We start from the raw sequence: 20,784 nt of genomic DNA, 5'->3' as shown, positions 1-20,784 counted from the left end.
GGTGCCTGCTCACTGAGTTTATGGCATGCCCCCCACAAATATCCCAAACAAGCTCAAGAGGGCAATATGGCCCCCTTGGGAATCACTGATCTAGCCCCTGCCTACGCCTCCAATGCTGGTTTTGTCCTACTCTCTCCTTGTCCACTGCATTCCTGGCCACACAAGCTTCCATCCATTCCTACAACACATCAAAGGCCTTTAGCATATGTTCTTCCCTCCCCCGGGAATGTTCTACCCTAGCAACTCACAGAGCAGCCTCCTCAGCCCTCGTGTCTCAGCTCACATAACATTTCCTCGAGAGCAGCTTTCCCAGCTACCCTATCTGCAGTAACACATACATCCCCAGGCCTGCCGGGCTCAGCCATATACCCTGTCCTTGCCTCTCACACATCATGCTGGAATGATCTTTTTCTAGGTTGTCTTTCTCATTAGCACTGGGAGCAGCAAATCTTTCTGTAAAGGTCTGGAGAGCAAATATCTTGGGCTTGGCAGGCCATGTGGTCTCTGTCACTGCAACTCCATTCTGTCACTGGAACTCAAAAGCAGCCAAACACATGGGAACATGTGTCCACATGTGAACAAATGGAGATGGCTATGTACCAATAAAACTTTATTTACAAAAACAGGTGGCAGTTGGGCTCACTCCAGCTGAGGAGCTGGGGTTTGCCAGCCCCAACACTAGACTATAAGCTCCTTATCTGTTCAGTTTCTTCTTGAATTCCTTGGGTCCAGCACAGAGTGGGGCCAATGATAAGAGCTGAATGAGTGCATGTTGAAGAAATGTGTTTGTTGTCTGGCTAGAATGAGGAACCACCAGAAAACACAAGAAAGACCTTCCAATTCTTAGCACCTAGGAAGGCATTCACACTTTGGTCACACATCCAGAGCTGTAAGAGTCTTGATAAGAAAGGGCAGGAGAATATAGGGAGGGCTTCCTGGAGGAAGTGACCTTGAAAAGCAGCTGAAGCAAGGATGGCATTTGGACCATGGTAGTCATGGCACTCACTTATTCAATCATTAATTCATTACCTCATATGAGGGACTTGTGATGAATGTCATATCAGGTCAAATAACACAAAGAAGACTTTGATCCTCTTGCCAGAGTAATCTAGAGATTCTAGGAACTCTGTGGTCCACTCACACTTTGAGGTACCTGATGTGTAGGAGACACCAAGGTCACATCTGAGCATGGCTCAGTAATGCCATAACTGGATTGGTCTCCCACCAACCAGCCACGGTGTCCAACCCACTGTGCTTGTGAAATCAGTGTGTACCTGTCCTCAGCATCCCCCCAGACCCTCACCCTCCAACCCCACCCAATTGTAGGGCCCCAGCTCGATGCCCTCCCTCACCTTGATCACAGCCTGCTCGTGGGCTCTCCATCACCCAGAGGCATAATCAGATGCTCTTCCCAGAAAGGGGTGCCCTAACGGTAGGTCTGCAGACAAACCAGCAGTACTCCTGGGCCATCAGAGCACCATGACACACCCACTAGGCAGTTCCAAGTAATTGGGAGGGATCTTTGCAGCAGGAGGATGGGTACCCTGAGACCATGAGTGATAGGTTTTTGGTCTTTTAAGGGGTTATTCAAAATTATTTTCCAAAAAAATAATGGATCAAGATTATCCTCACTCTTCCCTCTTGGTTTTCTTCCCTCCAAAGCCCAAGGCCTTGAACCTCCTAAAAACCTCATCACTGCTTTTCCTTCCTTCTTTGCCTTGGCTTCTCAGAAACTCAGAGCCAAGGGTATAGCACACAACCTTCCAGGCCCTAGCAGGGATGTGCTGCGTAGTATGTCTTCAGGTGGACGATTTTGCTGCTATATTTCTCTCTCCCTGGGATTTCTTGAAATTGTGAGAGATGTACCTCTGTAGGGCAACTCAAGTCCTCTCAGAGGTGAGCCAAGTGTCTTTTTTTGCATTAAAAAAAATAAATTACAGAATGTTCTCCCTATCTCTCCACCCCCTCCAACCCTGAACCCATTTTATTAATATTGAGCTTTATAATTTTTGAAGTGTAGTTTAATTTAAACCCAGGTTATTGTTAACATTTCATAAGTAACACAGTCATTTTCTACCTGCTAATGAAGGGTAAAAATAAACCTATTTCTCAACACAGTATTGATACTGTGTCATAAAAACAAATAAGAGAAAACACCCCATATAGGAACTTGAGGCCATGATCATCTTCTTGTCTTCATTTCCTCAGATCTGTGCCCTTGTGGTGACCCTAACTTCAAGGTGAAGGCCACAGCCCGGAAGCTACTAAAGGTCACAAGTGAAAAAAATCCCCAAAGGGCTGCACTTCGAGAAGTGACCAAGGGCCAGGCTTTGGGATCAGAGAGCCCCTCATGCATTCCTTTTGGCCCATTCAATAAATCAAGTGCCTTTCCAGTCAGACACACTGCTGAGCAGAGGGAACCGACGGACAAGACAAAGAAGGTTGAGCCGCAGTGGGTTAAAGCCTCTGCCTTTGGCTCAGGTCGTGATCCCAGGATCCTGGGATCAAGCCCCACATGGGGCTCTCTGCTCATCAGGGAGCCTGCTTCCCTTCCTCTCTGCCTACCTGTGATCTCTGTCAAATAAATAAATAAAATCTTAAAAAAAAAAAAAAAAGAAGGTTGAGCCAAGAATCCCCTTCTTCTAAAACAAAGCAGTGGCCTTGAGCAAGGGGACACTGCTGGGATTTGGGACTCCCAGGAAACCATCGGCCAGTCCCTTCAGTTATAAGGGTCCTGTCCCTTCCAGACTTTGCTGAAGACCCCAAGCCCCCAGCCCAGACCACACGGGAGGCTCTGGGCCCTTTACTATGCCGTCTAAAGGACCGTGTTGGGAATCCCCAATGATCTTTCATTAGCCGATGAGCTAAAGCTCTTCTCTCTGCTTCTGTCTCGAGATAACGCCATCCAGGCCCTGCCTCGGAAGAGAGACGAACCCACTTGACAAACACCAGGGGCTGCTCGCCCCATCCACGAGTGGGAGACGCTTTCAAACCCTTCAGAAAATAGTCGCCCATGCCAGCAAGCCGGGGGCACTCCTCTGGGGTCCGCTGGTGACATCTGAACCCCAGGATCCCACAGTGACAAGCAGGGAAGGCACAAAACTCTACCTCGTCACCTTTTTAATGAGTACAATCCTCTGGCTGCTGCCGGCCCGCGGAGACCTGCTATTAATGAGCGCCTAGAATAGCCTGCGCCTGTTTTATCCCTGTACGGTGGCCTGGGAGAGACACTTCAATTTCCATTTTACATCTGCTGCCACGTTCGAGTGGCTCCTTCAGGGCAGGAAAACACTTGGCAAATTCTGCCTTTAAAGAGACACGTTCAAAGACAGCATTCGCTCCCCACAGCCACATTCTATACGTGAACGCTTTTCAATTTGCAAAGCATCTATTTAGACTATGTATATGGAAACCTGGTAGGCAGCAGGTCTCAGCGCACACACGCCCCCCGCCCCCCGCCGCTCCGGTCTGGTGCTGGGATTCAGTGGCTCCACTCACGGATCACAGAGAGGGGGACAAGGGAAGCCTCTGTTTTGTGCCTCTTCTGGAACCTTGGTCCGAGCCAGCCCACGCTGTGGCTCCTAATGTCGCCAGCACACTCTGTCCACAGGGTTGTGCGCCAGTGGGGATCCGGAAGGGGGTCGGCCCCAGGGCGTGAGCCACCTGCGGTCCAGAAAGGAGGTGTGACTGCCCGGAGCCCACACGGGGGCTGGAAGGATGGTGCTGGGCTCCCGCGGGGGTCTTTCCAAGGCTATGGCCAGGTCTTGAGTAAAGGAGAGAGGAGGAGGAAGTGAAGACAAGAAGGAACTCTGGACCACGGTATACACCTGGAGGTCTCAGCAATGCCCTCCTTGTCGCAGGAGCCAGAGGGGTGAGGGTGAAGCTGGGGACGCATCCAGCGTCCAGGGCTGGGGTGATGCAAAGCACCACCTTGGGCTCTTGCATTCACCAGCTGTCTTAGTTCTGCCCCTGTCACAGAAATACCACAGCCTGGAAGTGGGGGGGCTTACACAGCAGACATCTGGGAAGCCTGGGGGGCTCAGTGGGTTAAGCGTCTGACTTCAGCTCAGGTCATGATCTCAGGGTCCTGGGATCAAGCCCCCCCCCCACCCCCGCAGCGGGCTGCCTGCTCAGTGGGCCGCCTGCTTCTCCCTCTCCCTCTGCCTGCTGCTCCCCCTGCTTGTTCTCTCTCTCTCTCTCAAATGAATAAATAAGTCTAAAAAAAAAAAATAGCAGACATCTCTTTCTTTCAGTTCTGGGGCCTGAAGTCTGAGGTCAGGGTGCTGGTATGGTGAAGGACTGTGGATAGCTGCCTTCTAGCTGTGTCCTCATATGGCGGGGACAGAGCTCTGTGCCCTTTACCTACTTATGAGGGCACCAACCCCATCATGGGAGCTGCACCCTCATGGCCTTATCCAAACCTAACTATCTGTGAAATGCCCACCTCCAAACACCACCACGCTGGGGATTAGGGCTGCAACATACAAACTGGGGCGGGAGGAGGGGGAACAAACGTTCAGTCCATAGGACCACTGTGTGATCTTGGGCAAATGGCTTTACCCTCTCTGAGCCTTCACTTTTCATCTGTAAGATGGGACCACCAGGCCCCTGGTTGTGGGTCTGGGGATGCTGTGACCTGCACATGGCCAGTGTCTGGCGCACAGGCAGAGAGGACACAGTGGTATCTGTGCTTACTTCCATAGCCCCGTGATCATCAGAATCCTCCAGAGGGAGAAACCCGTTCTCCAGGCAACCTCAGAAGACCCACCAGATAAATGTGTCATGAAGAGAAGAAATCCCGAGAAAATAAAACTTATCCATACTTTGAAGGGACAATGTGGGATGAAAGCTGATGACAGTGTGAATTACTGCTGATTTCATCATTGTTGCCATCTTCAGAACAAACAGCCCCAGAAAACACAGTGGTTCCAATCCTAAGCCTGTGGCATCCCCAGGCATTTCCAATGATCTCCAAGTGTGTTATAGAATGCTCACCAAAGATAACTCGAGTTTTCACTCATTCAGGATGCCACCTCTCTCCGTCATCAGCACATTGGCAAGTGGGAGGGGGCACAACATCATGGTGTGGCAGCGTCCACCTGCCACTTACCTAGTACCCATCCTCCCTCATTCACGAGCACCTAGAGTCTGGAGGCGGTGATGTGCCCAATTACAGAATGTGCTTCCCAGCCTCTCTTACAGCTGGATGTGGTCACATGACCAAGTTCTGCCAACAGAAGCAAGAGAAACACATAAAAGGAATTCTGGAAAGATTCTCTGCAAAGGAGAAAAGACACTTTGAGAAAGACCCTTTCCTTTCCCTCTCCTTGCTTCCTGATGCCTGGAATGTGGACTTGATGGCTGAAGCTGCAGCAGGCATTTTGAAACACTGAGGACAGAAGCCAAATGTGGGCAGTGACAGAGCATGGGAAGAGACAGAGCCTGAGCCCCAGAGGATCATGAAGCTACCACACCAGCCTACCCAGGACTTCTCGTACATCAGAGGGGAAACTATGCATTTCAGTCATTGTTATAGGAGTTTTCTGTTAAGTACAGCTGAACCTAATCCTAATATATATACTTAGTTACTAGAGGCTGGTAAGTGTGTGAAAGAGGAGCTCTGGGTCCCTGGTTACCTGGTTACCAATCCGCCCTGGCAGGAGACACAGGTGGGATGTGGGGAGGAAGGGGACGGAACATCATGTGCAGGATGAGGGTCCAACAGCACCTCCTGGCTAGGGTCTACCACATTCGGCTAGTGCTGGACCCCAGGTGAGGGATCCATTTCTCCCTGTGACCCCTTCTGTAGCCCTCTAGCCTGAGCCAGCTTCTAATAGTGGGCAGGGTATTGCCAGAGCAAACAGCTCAAGTCAAAATGAACTCTGGTTCAAGCCCTACCTTTGACTCACCAGCGGTGTCATTCTGGTTAAGTCACTTCACCCCCGGGCCTCAGTTTCCTCCTCTGAAAAATGGGAGTCACAGTAACACCCACCTCAAAGGGTTATGAAGAAAATGTAAACCCAGTGCCTGGAATTCAGGTCTCGGAAATGATAGCTGTTACTATTAGAGATGAGTTATGAATTGACATTATTTTCAGAGAGGTTTCGGGGCAAAGGCACATCCTCTCTCTGGAAAGGGAGGAGAGAGCAAGGCTCTGGCCCAGTGGCAGTGGTCCATTCTTCCCAGGTAGAGGGAAATCCACTTGTGTGCCACCAAGTTCACTCCTAACTGTCTGCGAACCAGAAAGAAGACAGAACCGGGAAGGAGGAGACCCAGCTTCCATCCCTGGCATTGCCACTAACTAGCCAGGTGACTTCAGGCGAGTCCCTGTCTCTTTCTGAGCCTCAGTTTCAACCCCCATGAAAGGAGGATGCCAGCTTCCATGTCTGAGACCGCCCCCCCCCCTCCAGCATCAAAGGGCAGCAATCCCACAGTGCAGAGACACTGGAGAACCAGGAACAAAACAGTCAATCCACTGATTTGCCCCCGGCATCCTCACTCCTACCATCCATTCTTGGATATTCTTTCCAAGTGTATTCAGATCCTTTTGAAGATCCTTTTGTAGCATTCTTGCTACAGACACTAAGGCTAGATCTAAGGACAGGGGTAAGAAGAGATCTGAGACAGTAGTTTGTCTCCCTTTATGCACACCTGATTAAAAAAAAATTAGGTGCGCAAACCCAATAAATCGGAAGATTCTCGGTTTGTTGAGAGAATCATCTAGAAATGTAAACAGTTTTGCTCATCTGAGTCTTGCTCATAGGAGTCTGCACAGATGCTGGGAAGGAAATCATACCAAATGTTAGCTACCAAGTTTGAGATCTTAACCACATGGTTCACATAACTATCACTAATGCAGTCCTTTCCAGAAGAATCCTGTCAGGGAAGCACTCCTGTCCTCATTTTGCCAGCAGGGTAGAGGGACAGTGAAGTTGTATGTTCGTTGCTCAAATTAAGGTCATACTGACAATCAGTGGTTGAGCTGGGATACTAATCTTGAGCTCATCTAGGCTGTTACTGTCACACCATCACATCCTAAAGAGAAACAGCACAGATGGGATGATGTCCGGCAACAAACAGGATTCCGTCCTAAAGTCAGCTGGCAGTGGCTGGCTGTGTGACCTTGGGGCCATCCCAGAAGCTCTCTTTGTTGGTGTTTTCTCATATAAAGGTAGGCACTGGAGAGATCAGAGGGAGCCCCACTCTGCAGGATCTCCTAGTCACTGGGATGCCCTGCCACACTCCATAGTCAATGTATACCAGGACTGCCAATCGGCAGGCACGAGGCCCTGGAACAATGCCCTGCTTGGGAACATCCAGATGGGAGGTACAGATGGCCGGCGACCTTGACTTCACATGTCTTCCCTTCCCTGCCCACCCCTGACCAACACCAGAATCCTGTGGGTCCCTCCTGTGTTTCCAAACCCAAGCAGATCTGCTTACAAACCTAAACGCATAACTCGGAATATTGGGAAAACTGGAGATCGCTCCAAATGTCCACCCAACTCCCATGCTAGAGACTCCATTTACCCAGTAATGTCGTTGGGAGGTGGGAAACCCTGGCTTGCATTCAGGTTTACCTGCGGTGCCAAAGGATGCAACTAAAGGGTGCAACTGCCCCGTGGCATCCCCTGAGACTCTTGCAATATAGAGACAGTGTTGCCATAAAGAATTTAACAGGCCGGCGACTGACACTGACTCTTTTGGATTCACCAATGAATCAGATACCCACATGTTGCCAAAAGCATTTATTGTCTCGTAATTTGATTTACTTTTTTCCAGGCTGCTCCCAGTGCCTGCAAGTAGGGGCAAAATGGCTGATGTCTCCAGATGCCACGGAGGCTAATAAAGCTTGCTGTGCTCCCAGCATGCTCTCTGCTGTCAGAAACCGGCAATTAACTTAATAGGGTTCTTGAAATGGAGTCGATCCGGGAAATGTGGCATGTGTTGACACTCTCCCGCTGATCCAAGCAGCCTCCCACCATTGACTTGCAGGGTCTGTTTGCTATTTGAATTATTTAGGAGCTTGTTATGTGAATTAAAAAGCAGCACTTTGCAGCATTAAGTCTAATATTTTATGATCTTCAATTGATTAGGTGGGCTTTCAGGATTACATGGAAAGGTTAAGATAAAACACGCCTCAGACAGGCAGATCTCACCAGCCTGCTTTGCTCTTCAAAAACCTCAATGAAAGCCCAAAAGGAGCCTGCCTCCCTTTTCCATTCCAAATGAGTCCTCTGGAACCTGTGTTTGGACCATCAAAGAGCTTTTCCACCCTGAGGACACCAGGTGCCCTGGGTTCTCAGAACCAAAGGAGGCTGGTCTCCCATTTCTCTACCTTTCATCTATGTCTTTCTTGGCACAAAGATGCCGCTGACGATGTGGTGCCCAGAGGGCTGCATCCCAAGCCTGGGCCTGCAAAAGGAAAGTCCTGCTGTGGGTTCCGAGCCACTCAATTGGACCTGGATAGGGCACCACTGCCCACGGCACACCTGCCCTTGGCCAAGGGTATGTCTAACACACCTTCCTCCACTGTGAGTGCCAATTCCTGCTTTCTTTGCCCTGCCAGCTGTCACCACCCTCTCCCCTGGCCCATAACCATAGTTTTCCACTGGGCTTCCCCCATCACCCCCATTCCAATCCACTCTACATTCTGCAGCCAAACCTAGTTCCGGCCACGAAACTCCCCCTTTCGGAAACATTCAGTGCCTCCCCATTGCCATTTGTTAAGTATATATGCATCGATCTCAGCCCAGACTCTCTTTCTAGCCCTCATCTATTGCCTCCCGTATCAGCCAGCCAGACTGAGCTGCTTATTATTCTTTAAAACACGTTTTTGCTTCTCAACTCTCAAGCTTCGCTCACGCCATTCACTGGGTGTGTTAAACCTCCCTTCTTCACCTACTGAAACTCTCCTAGTCCTTGTGATGAGAAGAGTAAATAAGTACATAATATAGAGCTTCATTCCAAGCACTTTAAATGTTATTTAATGCTTGTAATCCTGTGAGGTGGGGACCTTTGTTATTTCTGTTTTATAGACGGCAAAACGGAGGTTCAGGGAAGCTAGCTAATTCGCCCAAAGTCATTCAGCAAGCTGGGATTTAAATCCAGGTAGACAAAGCTCATCTCAACCCCACTTCCTTGGTAAAGCCATCCCTGCTGCTATGTGGCTGCACTTTTTCCTCCAAGGTTTGCAGCGTCCACTTTCCCCCACGCTGACTTCTTCAGGCAGCAGGTGCAGGTACACAGCTCTCTTCTCCACCTGCATGTCAATTCCTTGGCAAAGTCGGGGCCTCTCTTGTATCACTGCAGGGCTTAGGACCCAAGTTTGCACACAGTAGGTGTAGACTCAAGCAGGCTGTCAACCTGACCGCAGGGTGGCTCCCCACCCCAAGTCCCAGCCCCTGGAAGAGTATTTACTGGTCCCTCTTGCACATTCTAAGAGGGGAAAGGAGGCATTGCCAGGTGCCAAGGGAGTGACAGTGCCAAAGCTCTGAAGAGTGACTTGAATTTGAATGCAGGCACCACCTATTTTAACCACAGGACCTTGGGGAAAAGAGCAAATTAACCTCACTGAACTGGGGGGTCTCACCTCTAAATGGAAATAATAGTAGCCCCACTCCATCAGGAAATTCTCAAAATCAAATGCAATAATGCATCAAAAGCACTTCGGTAGCACATAGTAGGGGCTTAGAAAAAGTCTGCTGTCATTGCCATTGGATCGACCCCCATAGAGTCTCTGAAGCACCCCCAGGAGCTCTGGGCCCTGGGCCAGGCATCTCCACACCTCCAGATCCTTACCTGGAACATGGGCTATTTCAAGCTCACCTGATAGGATTATGGGGAAGGATTTAATGAAATAATAGGTGGATCTGGAACAGAACAAACACTCAGTATATGACTAATATTATCTTATATTTAATTACTAGAACCTTCAGCCAAGCTGAGAGTATTTACTTTTCTAGAATGCCATAAAGATGGTCCTTGACCCCCCGGAATCAACAACCTTGTGTGAAACACATGATGTCTGGCTCAGCCCAACTGCAGCAGGCTGTGAGGAGAAACGGGATCGAAGCCATCTAGTCCGGGCCTCCAGGGAGCACTCACCAGAACAGGGGAGGCAGGACCAGGAGAGCTGATCTCCTCCAGGGCAGGAGGAGGGCAAGGCTGTACGCACGGGGGCCCTGAGCAGAATCCCAGGGACTCAGCCGGGAGCAGCCGCTGCCTGGTCCTGTGACCTGTACCCATCAGATCTGTCGGCTGCACCACGAGGATGAGAGCAAGCACTTTGGCAGCTGCAGCATGGCGGAGAGCGTCTGTATGGTTAGCAATGTTTGCATAGGTGACCTTTTCCTGGAGAGACTAGGCTGTCGCAAAAGTCCCTTAAGTTCTCTGCTGCAGGGAGGCCCTGAAGCCGGAAAGGCTGTTTCACCATCACATCCGGCTGGTTCTTATTCCTTAAGGCAGTCCAGGTCCACATCTAGGGCCAGGAAGTCTCTCAAATCTGTGCAAAATCTTACATGAATGTATGCGGGTGTTTATACTAGGTAGAGGTTCTAGAAGATTCTGTATATGTCAGGAGAGACTAATTGCTCGCTACAATAAAAACCCCGAAGTCTCAATGGCTTAATGCAACATGTCACAGTCCAAGCAGGCTGATAAGGCATAGGGGCAAAGAGCAGGGCTCTGCTGGCCCGGGTGCCACCATCTCCAACATGTGGCCTCCACGGTCACCATGAACAGTGACATCCTTTTGGCAGATGGAGGAGAAAATGAGCATGAACTATCTTACAAGAAACTTTAGGGGCCAGGCTTGGAAACAGCATATGTTACCCCCACTCACATTCCATTGGCCAGAATTCAGTCACGTGGGGCCCCTGACTGCTTTGGAGGCTGGAAATGTAGTCTTCCAAGGTACCGAGGTGGGAAGGAAAACCGGTTTGGAGAAGGTATCTCAGAGCCTTTCAAAAAGGACTTGTATGGGGGGGCGAGTGGGGAGGCAGAGTATAAAGAAGACTAATAAATACTATTTGCTCTATGTACATTATTCATTTACTCCTCACTATTAGTAGTAGTTTTTTAAATTTTATATCCATTTTATAGATAAGGAAACAAGTTCAGAAGAGTAAGACACTAATAAAGGATCACACGGTAGTGAATGGTGAAACCCAGAATACACCACATGCTCCTTTCTTATCAACATACAATGTAAAAGACACTCCGTTCTATGACTCTGTGCATTACAGGTTCTGAGTGGGAAAGCAGACATAGATGGAGAAGATCATTTTGAGCTTGTGTTTTAGGGTCAGCTAACATTTATGGACTGCTTATTCTGTGCCAGACACCCTTTAAAATGCTTTTCCATGTACTGCATAGTTAACTTCTCCCACTGACCTTGTAAGATTCATCTAGCTATTAGCTCAGCTTTATGGATGGAGAAAAATGGAGGCACAGAGAAGTGACACAATTTTCCCGCCCCCCTACAGCTAGTAAGTGGGGGAGCAGGGACCCCATCCCTCGCTGTTACGCCAGTCCCATAGGTCTGCACTCCCCCCACAAACCCATGCATGCACCCATTCAGCGTGCAGTTGCTCTAGGCCACTCCATAAGATCAAGGCAAATGGAGAATGTGTATCCTTCATCCTCGAGCCCCATCCTTCCCCTCTCCCACCACAGCCATAGCCTGACAGTAGGAATCCTCCCACGGATATGTGGACACACCAGCAGAGTCACCAGGCACCTGTTGTCTGGGAACACCATGACAGAGCCCATGTAGAGGGGATTCTGTAACCCCATGCGTGGCCACTGTTCCCTTTCCAACCCCTTTCAATCTGCCTGATGGTTTCATGAAGGTACGGTGTTTACTCTCTCCAACGACTGCATCATTTAACCCAAAATAAATTTAGTTAATGGGGCCAGAAGCCCGTCTAGGGTGAACATGGAGGGGAACCAAGGCAACAACATCTCTCCTCATACCACCCTGGCCCCCGGAGGGATTGCTTCACCCAGGGTGAGGTCCTAGGGTTGGGACATGTCCTCACTTGGCGCCTTCTACAAGGCCAAGGTGTCAACCTCAGGCTCTTGCACAAAAGCAACAGGCTGGTGGGCGGGTGTGTGGAGGGGATACAGAATCAGCCCTTAGGTACTCAACAGAGGCACTGTGTTAACAGACCCCCAAGACTGAGAAGGGGTGAAGACTGTAAAGCACCAAGGCTGAGGTGGGGGGACCTTCAGACAAAGTAGAGCTAAAACCAAACGTTCAGAACCAGAAGGGATGAGGGCAGCCCCCCAAGCCAGCCCCGCACCAGGACCGTGGAACTGTACCCTGACAAGACCGGAGTCAGCTAGACTTGCTTCAACCAGCTCCTCCATTTATTAGCCCATTGTTTTGGCTCAGTTTCTTAGCCTGTAAAATGGGTATAATGTGTCTCTCCTCACAGGGCTGTTGGAAGGCCTGGGGGCTTGAGCACATGAAGCACCAAGCACAGAGTCTGACATGAGGCCAAATTCAAGGGTTGGCCCAGAGGCCTTTGAATACAGTTCTCTTAGAAACAAACAAACAGGGGCGCCTGGGTGGTTCAGTGGGTTAAAGCCTCTGCCTTCCGCTCTGGTCATGATCCCAGAGTCCTAGGATCGAGCCCCACATTGGGCTCTCTGCTCGGCAGGGAGCCTGCTTCCTCCTCTCTCTCTCTCTGCCTGCCTCTCTGCCTACTTGTGATCTGTCTGTCAAATAAATAAAATCTTAAAAAAAAAAAAAAGAAACAAACAAACAAAAAGTAACAGACTTAATTGTCTACTCATCTGTATCACCAAACATCTCCTTGCAGTCATTTGTTTTGCAATTAAAATAATCACCCCTTCATTTTTCCTGGGCTGCATGGCAAGATCAATGAGGTAGGACTGTCCCTTGTCCCCTGCCCCACTGTGCCCAGCGTGGACCAGCGCCCATAGAACCCAAGGCTTCCAAGGTCAGCAGTTCGCACTTTACTGCACCTGTCCCCAGACATGATCTTCATTAATCCTCGCAGTGGCCCTGGGAGGGTTTCAGTTAGCAAGTAGCAGCTCCAGGGCTCCAAGGCAGGTCCTCTGGCTCCAAACATGGTGTTTATGACGCCTGCAAAGGGGCTCAGCACCCTCCTGGCTGCCTGAGGATGGCCAGCCAGGCGCCAGGGTAAAAGCACGGGCCCTGGAGCAAGGCCCTGCGCATCCCCATCCCAGCCCTGCCATTTAATATCCCTGAGACCTCTGGCAAGCTGCGGGACCTCTCCATGCCTTATCTATAAAATGGAGCTGATGTCACTTCCTCCCTCTTAGAGTGCTGTGATATGTATAAAACAATGAAAATGGGGCCTGGGGTAGACAGTAAGAACCATGAGGCATCACGACTGACACCCTGGGTGGAGAACCACACCCGCCACCTACCTTCTCTGTTTGCTTCTGAGGCTCTGTGCCCCTGGAGGGCCACGGCTGTGTCTCATCCATCCTGGAGACAGAGACAGAGGGTGAGTGCAGCGTGGTGGATAGGAGCGCACGCTCTGGTTCCAAGTCCTGGTCCTGTCGCTCCTCGGCTGTATAACCTTGGTGAACTCCATGTGTGCGTGCTCTGGGCCGTTTCCTTCTGCAGAGAGGGAATAATAATAGAATCTGGTTCATAGAGCTATAACACCGTATGCGATGGAACACACACGAAGCACCTAGAACAGTTCCTGGCCCAAGAAAAGGGCTAAACAAGTACAAGCTATTATTGTATCCATGTCCTCGGCGTCTGTCACTGTTCTCAGTCCAAAGGTGCTAAGCAACTGGTATTGGATGCTTGAAGGAGTTGAGTGTTTGTGCTTCTTGGTCTCTGGATTGCCAGAGGTCCTCAAATTCTTTCCCAAAGATATGACCCTGGGATGGGATTTGGCCACCAAATATGGTGACCGTGTCCGAGATACTCATTGTTTATAATGACCTCACCAAATAAATAAATAGTGTGAGATGGAAGCCAGACCAGGCCTTCCAGAAATACTCTGTCCCTGGCTCCAGCTTGGGCACAGAGACACAGTGACCCTAGCTAGTTGACTCATCTCCGCAGTATGAGCTGAGCTGCTAAGGCCGCCCCACCCAGCCTCTCTTGGCCCTCACTGGCTCCTTCCCGAGGTCTGGCGAGCCTGGCAGGAGCCAGTCTACTGGAAGCAGCTGGCTCTAGGGCAGAGGAAAAGCAGGTGTGAATCTGTGATTAATGCCGAAGAGGGGCCATCCAAGGAGCAGAAAAGATCTGGCTGGAGAGACTGAGGACGGAAGGCCAGTGCTGAATGAGGTGGTCACTGTGGGGGCTTGCGGGGGGCGGGTGACAGTGAAGGGCAGGTAGCCTGAGATGAGGGTGGGCACTGCTGCTCTGTCGGGTGGAGGTCTGCAGAGTTCCTGGGCAATTACGGAAGAAATCAGGACTGGGAAGAAAATCCAGAAGACCCCTCCATCAGGAACTCCTAAGATCAGGTCGCCATGGGGAGAGCTCAGAATAGATCTGTTCCACCCTCCTGGTCAAAACTAGTCAGTGTAGAAAGATGGTGACACCCGAGAAAAGTCTCTAAGTGACACCCTTTTGAAAACCTCGATCTCTTTCAAAAAATTATCTTCTTAATTAAAAAAATAGAATTTCCATGCTGACAATTTCACTTGTTAAACAACAGAACAAGGCACTTAGGCGTGACGGGGTTCAACCACTTTGATGTACAGGTCAGAAGACGTGACTCCATCCATCCATCTACAGTTTTTACTGAGAACCTACTCCAGACAGGCCCCCGATCAGGGTGCTGGGATCTACAGAGAACAAGACCAATGAAGCCCCCCCCAACCCCCAGTTCACAGAACTTTGATTTGGGGGAGGAGATAGACAATAAACACAAAGCAAATAGAGAAAAACATTCCGATCAGGATAAATGTTAGGAAGAAAACAAAGAACTTTGTAGTAGGGATGGGTGGTATGGCAGAGCTAGGGGGTCATGAAGATCTTTCCGAGATGACAGCTAAGCTGAAGCCTAAAACAGAAACCAGGACAAGAACAAGAGAAGAGCTCTGCCTGGAAAGGGCCAAAGGCCCCCGGGCAGGGACGCATTTAGGGAGATCCAAGAAAAGGGAGCAGGTGTAGGTGGCTGAGGTGGGGTGAGACTTGTTAACGGGTGTAGGCACCCCACTTTGTGCCCAACGCCCCCCCCTCCCCCCGGCACGGACTGGCAGTTCATTACGTGCCCATGAGGACCCTTGAAGGTAGGGGCTCCGGCATCAACTCCATTTCCGTTGTGGAGACTGAGGCCAGAGAGGTGAAGTAACCTGCCCCAAGTGACCCACTGAGGTCAGGCAGGCAGGACTCCACCTCTGACGAACCCAGAGTTCACTGGAGCAGACCCCAGGCAGGAGCGAGAGGACCCAGCCCCTGTGGGCCTCAGCAAGAAGTTCGCACTTCGTTCAAGTACAAGGGCAAGTGACCAGTTCACACAGTACGTTAGCGGTCAGTTCAATGACTCCTGGTGCCTAGCGGGTGCCCGGTGCCCAGCCGCATCCCAAAGCCCCCTCCTGCGCCCGACTGGCTGCAGTGAGCCTCTTCAAGCGAACCCCACCAGCGCCCCTCCCGCCGCCCCCCTACACACACCCCCGGGCTCCCCCAGGGTCTCCCTCCCAACCCTGGCGCCACGGGTCTAGGGGCGAGAACTGGCGCTCTGCTCTCGGGGCCCCTCGGACGGCAGGCGCGCCCGAAGGCCTCCAGCGCCGCGCCCAGACGGGGGCTCGCCCATCGGCCTCCCGGCACTCTCGCTCTACCACGCCGCCTCCTCCCGGAGCCCTCCGGGCGCCTCTCCCGGAGGCCGGCACGGCCAGGCCATCGGGAACCCTTTCTGCCCTCAACACGGCCGGCCGAGCACGTCCCGCTCCGTAGGCCTGCGCCGGGGGCCCACGGAGCCCAGGGTGGCCACGCGGGGGGCGCCCCGGCCCGTAGCGCGCAGCCGCGGCCTCCTGAGGGCACCTCGGGGGCCCGGGGACGGCCCGGGGCCCCGTGACCCCCGCGCCCCCCGCGCCGCCGCCGCCGCCGCCGCCGCCGCGGAGCCACCGAACGTTCCATGCCCGAACCTCCGCAGCCGCGACCCGAGGATTGCCAGCGCGGCCTGATTGGCAGGTTCCCCCTTGGCAGGGGTGGGGACCGGGGAGGGCTGTTGTGCACAATTGCTGTTTTTACTCCTGCCATCATTAATTCAACTGCTGACAGAGAAAGGAGGGTCCGCCGCGGCTTTGTGTCACGCACTCACTGTAATTTACTTGAAAAGAATTAAATCACAATTACCTGCCATTCGTTTTGCATAAAACGAGCTGTAAGGAGCTCGCCATCGCTGAGCGCTTGGAAGGACAACAGCCCCATTGTTGCCATATTAGAACAATATTTCTCAATTCGAAACTTCAAACATTCGAATTAGCAGCTTTGTTTGACTACGGTGGCCCGCGGATAGGCAAGGCTGACGCCCCACCTCGGACTCCAGACGTTACAGTTAACAAGCATAATTTTCATTCATTTGAGTCTAGACCGATCTTTTAAAATCGGTGCATTTACTGAGCAAACGTACCTCCCAAACGTTGGAAAGGAAAATGTAACCTTTAATCTGTTATGTAGCCCAGTTGATAAATTATCTAAATGCCATGAAAATTCCTCCTGCTGAAGCAAAAATCAGTGCAAACTGTAATTAACTCACTTGAGATTTGTTTAAATGTCCAAAGAAATCACACTGCTTCTCAAATAAAGTTACTTCTGTTCTCATTTCTCCCCTTTCAGATATGGTCATCAGGTAAACATGACTGATTAGCTTTTAAACCAACATTTTTCAAGTGTATTTAAAATACTCAATTCTGCAAAATTACATCACCGTGAACCTGTGTGTTCAGCAAATTTGAAGCCAGGCTGGGTTTTAACAACTTCTGTAAAAGTAAACTGCTTCTTTGAGTGAACTGTAGTTTCCATTAACGTTAATAGTTTTTCAGTAACAAAATGTAACTGTTCAATCAAGCTTGAATATTAAAAGGAACCCGGTTACTAATTGTAAGAACTCTGGAACCATCAGGAAAAACAGCAAATACAAAAATACAATTGGTAACAGGAGAGTTGTGGGCAGAGACAGTAAGGTATTACAGCAACTTCCTGCATATGAAAATAAAGAGAAGTGACAGAAAACAAGGTTGAAATTAGAAAAGATGGAAGACCAGAAAGGTAGAATTTTTAAAATCTGAATGGTTAAAAAAACAAACTGAAATGCAGACTTAGTACAGACAATAATTAAAATGTTAAATAAGAAAACTTACAACCTAGAAAAGCAAATCAGTAAAGGAGTAAAAATGCATTTGCTGTTGTTAACACTGGATTTTTCTAATTTTAAAAAGTACAATTTTGTGATTAAAATGTTATTAGTATTTTAAGAGGTTTTTTTTTAGAGTGAAAGTTGCAAGTTGATTTTTTTTTTTAAATGGGTGGCTCTTTCCTTTAAAGAAAACATATTTTATTGTCTCTTCCCTTTTATTGTTTTAATGAATGTGAAAATCACAATGTCTATTTTGATTTTTAATGACTTAAAATTTTTATTAAGTAATTTTTCCTTTTGTGTGTGCGTGTGTCATAGAAAGAAAGGGAGAGAAGAACCGTTTGGCTTCAGCAGAAAACAAATTACAAGTGGATCAAACCAAGGACTCAACTCTATTTTCATGACTGGGTTTTTGAAGAATAATCCATAGAGATGGGGAAGGAAGGGATTCATCAGGCAAATGAAACAAAGTCCCTGATCTATATTCTTATTCTGATATCACCTCCTGGAATATCGGCAACATTTTAAGTTCCAGCCTAAGCCATGAATTCCTTCAGAACAAATCAAATGTCTTTAAAGAATATTTCTGTTTGAAAAGGAATTAAGCTCTCCTGAAAGAATTTTAAAGGTTGTGATATTCACAGTCTGATAAAGCAGCACCTTTAATGAAATTCTAATTAGCAATTTCATGCACTTTGCTATTAGTCATATCAGATTAGTGCACATTTTCACAGCCTTCCTTTAATTAAGTGCACTTATTCCAAGTTTCAAACACTTTCCTTATAAGATGAAAACTGTGCTGAAATGTTATTTAGTAAACAGAGGAAGTGTGAAAGTGTAGGTGTGCGTGTGTACAGGGGAGGAAATTTTTAACTGTCTACAAATTTTTTTTACATTTATCGAGTTGGTGAACTCAGGTTTTCTTTCCTTTTTTTCTTGTATTCTCAATGTTTCCTTGGGATTTCTAAGGGATCTATTCAAATCCTTAGTCCAAGGGCACATCGTGTGTATTTTTGCTTAAAACATATATTCTGGGTGTGTATATATGTGGGAGGATTTTTTTGCTTAAAACGTCTTTTCTGTATGTATACATGTGTGTATATGTAGTATACATGTATAATATATATATATGTATATACACATATATGGTGGGGGAGACAGAGAGAGAATCAGAAAGAGAGGGGGAGAGAGAGGGAAACTACACAACATACCATATTTCGTTTTTCGAATCTGAAAAGCAATGATAAAGCATTTGCCCATATAACATCCCCCACCCCTGTCACCTTTTGCAGGCACCTCTAGGATTTCATTCGACCTTCTAAATTTCATTCTGAAGCTCCAGGAAGGAGAAGGCAGCTAGCTTCGTGAGCCAGATCCACGGTCCCCGGATATTCTCCTTCATGTCAGACCCCACTACTCCACTGTGAGAGCTCAGCAGTCCAGCCAGTCTTTTCCAGGCAAAGCAGGACCTAGTCCAGGGGCTCAAACCCTACAAACCCCTGAGACGCGCCCCCCCCCCCCGCCTCTCCCCCCACCCCCCACCCCAGCCTGCTGGAGGGTTGCTCCAATTCAGGGAGATTTGTATTGTCTGGGAATCAACCTGATATTATCTGTAGCCTTTTGTCAAGCGGAAATTTTTGTTGCCTGTTTTGCTCAGAGGTTGAAACTTGTAATATATTAACTAATTGCTTGCATCTCTAACACATGTTCTCTTGTTGGTGTCATTCATTTATACTGTAACATTTTTGACATTTTTAGATCGTCTCTTGGGACTCCTGGGCCTCTTAGCAGTTCCCTCCATGAAGAGTGTTTGCCTAATGATTACTGACTGACATCTCAATAACGAGCAATGTACGAGTTGGGTGCATCTATTGAAGAGTTCGAGCATGTGTGTGTGTCTGTGTGTGTGTACGCGTGTGTGTGTGTGTCTGTGTGTTTTAATTCATGGTCCACTTTGTCAAGTCATGTGTGAGCCATAATTTAAGCTAATAATTACCAGACATGAATTCAATGAAACAGTGGTGTCTACACTTAAAAAAAAAAAATAGTCCTGAATTTTAATGCATTCAGAAAACGTTTGCCTAGGGCCAGGCTGGGTCCAACACGCATATGGAAGCACTTTAAAAGTGATAAATGATTTGGAATCTACCCTGTCTACTGGTGTGCTTCTCAGGAAAGAAAATTAGAGCTAACAGGTGTTAGATAGGGAATGCTGGGGCATTTTAATAGAATTGTCAAAATGTTGGTACCAGATGTTGACATTAATGCACACAACTCGGAACGTAATGCCGGGCCGCCATTTAAATGATTATTTGTTTAAATTTCAAGTCGCCAGCAGGAAATCCTTACTTTGTTCAGCACCTTTCTCTACCCACCATCCCCTTGCTCTTTCCCCTACGATTTGCATCAAAGTGCAGTGGCTGCTGAGCTCACATATGCGTGCTTTAAATAATCCATGCCTGTCAAATTTCATTTTTTCTTTTCAGATCATACTCATCACATCCCCATCCTCGCCAGCCTTGAAGTCTGCCTCAATGTATTCGTTTATGAGAAAAAAATGATTTAAATACTGCCAGTTACAGGCTAATTAATCTTTGAACTCCTCGGCAACTTCAAATGTATATAGCAAGTAATCTGCATGAACTTGTAATTACTATGTATTTATACGATCTTTTCCATGTAATCACCAAGTCGTTACATGGTTATGTGAGCCTTGTAAATCATGGTGATAGCAGAAAACGAATCTTGCCCGTGCCACTGCAGAAAGCCCATTCAGGAGCCGCTAGTATCCACCGCAGTCCGTTAATCGAAGGATCCAGAAAGACTCTATGCTTTAAAGGATATTAGAACGCTCCCCAGCAATAGACTCCCAACTTAAAGGAATATAAGGGGATTGAGAGACTGGTGAGGTGGGCAGATAGCAGCCTTTTTTTCCAGCTTCTGTACAGAGACTGTGATTGGTTTGGGCCATTTATCCCTGCAGGAGCTAAAAGGCAATTAGAAAAAAACAAAAAAATGTCTAGGCAAAATCCACCGTTGGTTGTGCAAGCAGCGTTCTGCTGTGACTTGGGGAAGGTCCTGAAATAAATTCCAGTGTGAGTTTCCAGAGCAAACCCTGAGGCGGACTTGGGTTGTCATCTTTTTTGAACCCAATTAAAGTGGAAGCAAAACCTCCAGTTTTTCCAGACCAGGGCTTCTGTCCCAACTCTTCAAAAGTCACCTCCTTTGTAAACAAGCTGTGTGTGTGTGTGTGTGTGTGTACACATATGTATTTGCGTGTCTGTGTGCCTGTGTGTGTGAGCTAATGTTAATATCTTCAAAAGCCACATTGGACCCTGTTCGAAAAGCAACCCCCCATATGGGAAGGCCCTTCTCTCCTCCTCGGGAGGTCCCCTCCTCTCTCCTCAACTGGACAGCTGAGGTCGGGTTTTCCTTGGCACAAGAAAGGGTAAAGCAGAATACA

At 48.7% G+C, this 20,784-nt stretch overlaps 2 long non-coding RNA genes across 3 annotated transcripts; one reads left to right on the top strand and one right to left on the bottom strand.

Moving 5' to 3' along the window:
- Positions 1-397: 397 nt before the first annotated feature.
- LOC125084236 (uncharacterized) lies at positions 398-18,916 on the bottom strand. Of its 2 annotated transcripts, none has more exons than XR_007122556.1 (3): positions 18,605-18,916; positions 13,423-13,618; positions 398-529 (listed from the first exon to the last, which is right to left on the bottom strand). It is a non-coding gene; the product is annotated as an uncharacterized LOC125084236 (long non-coding RNA). The 2 variants fall into 2 exon arrangements; XR_007122555.1 differs by lacking the exon at positions 398-529 and adding an exon at positions 9,426-9,546.
- Positions 12,528-20,537, top strand: LOC125084237 (uncharacterized). The gene is made up of 3 exons (XR_007122557.1): positions 12,528-12,539; positions 18,614-18,723; positions 19,808-20,537. It is a non-coding gene; the product is annotated as an uncharacterized LOC125084237 (long non-coding RNA).
- The last annotated feature ends 247 nt before the right edge of the window (positions 20,538-20,784 follow it).

This window comes from Lutra lutra, chromosome 14, assembly GCF_902655055.1.
Source record: "Lutra lutra chromosome 14, mLutLut1.2, whole genome shotgun sequence".
Lineage (NCBI taxonomy): Eukaryota > Metazoa > Chordata > Mammalia > Carnivora > Mustelidae > Lutra > Lutra lutra.
The sequence above is the reverse complement of the archived record's forward strand: the minus strand, read 5'-3'. Positions and strand labels throughout refer to the sequence as shown.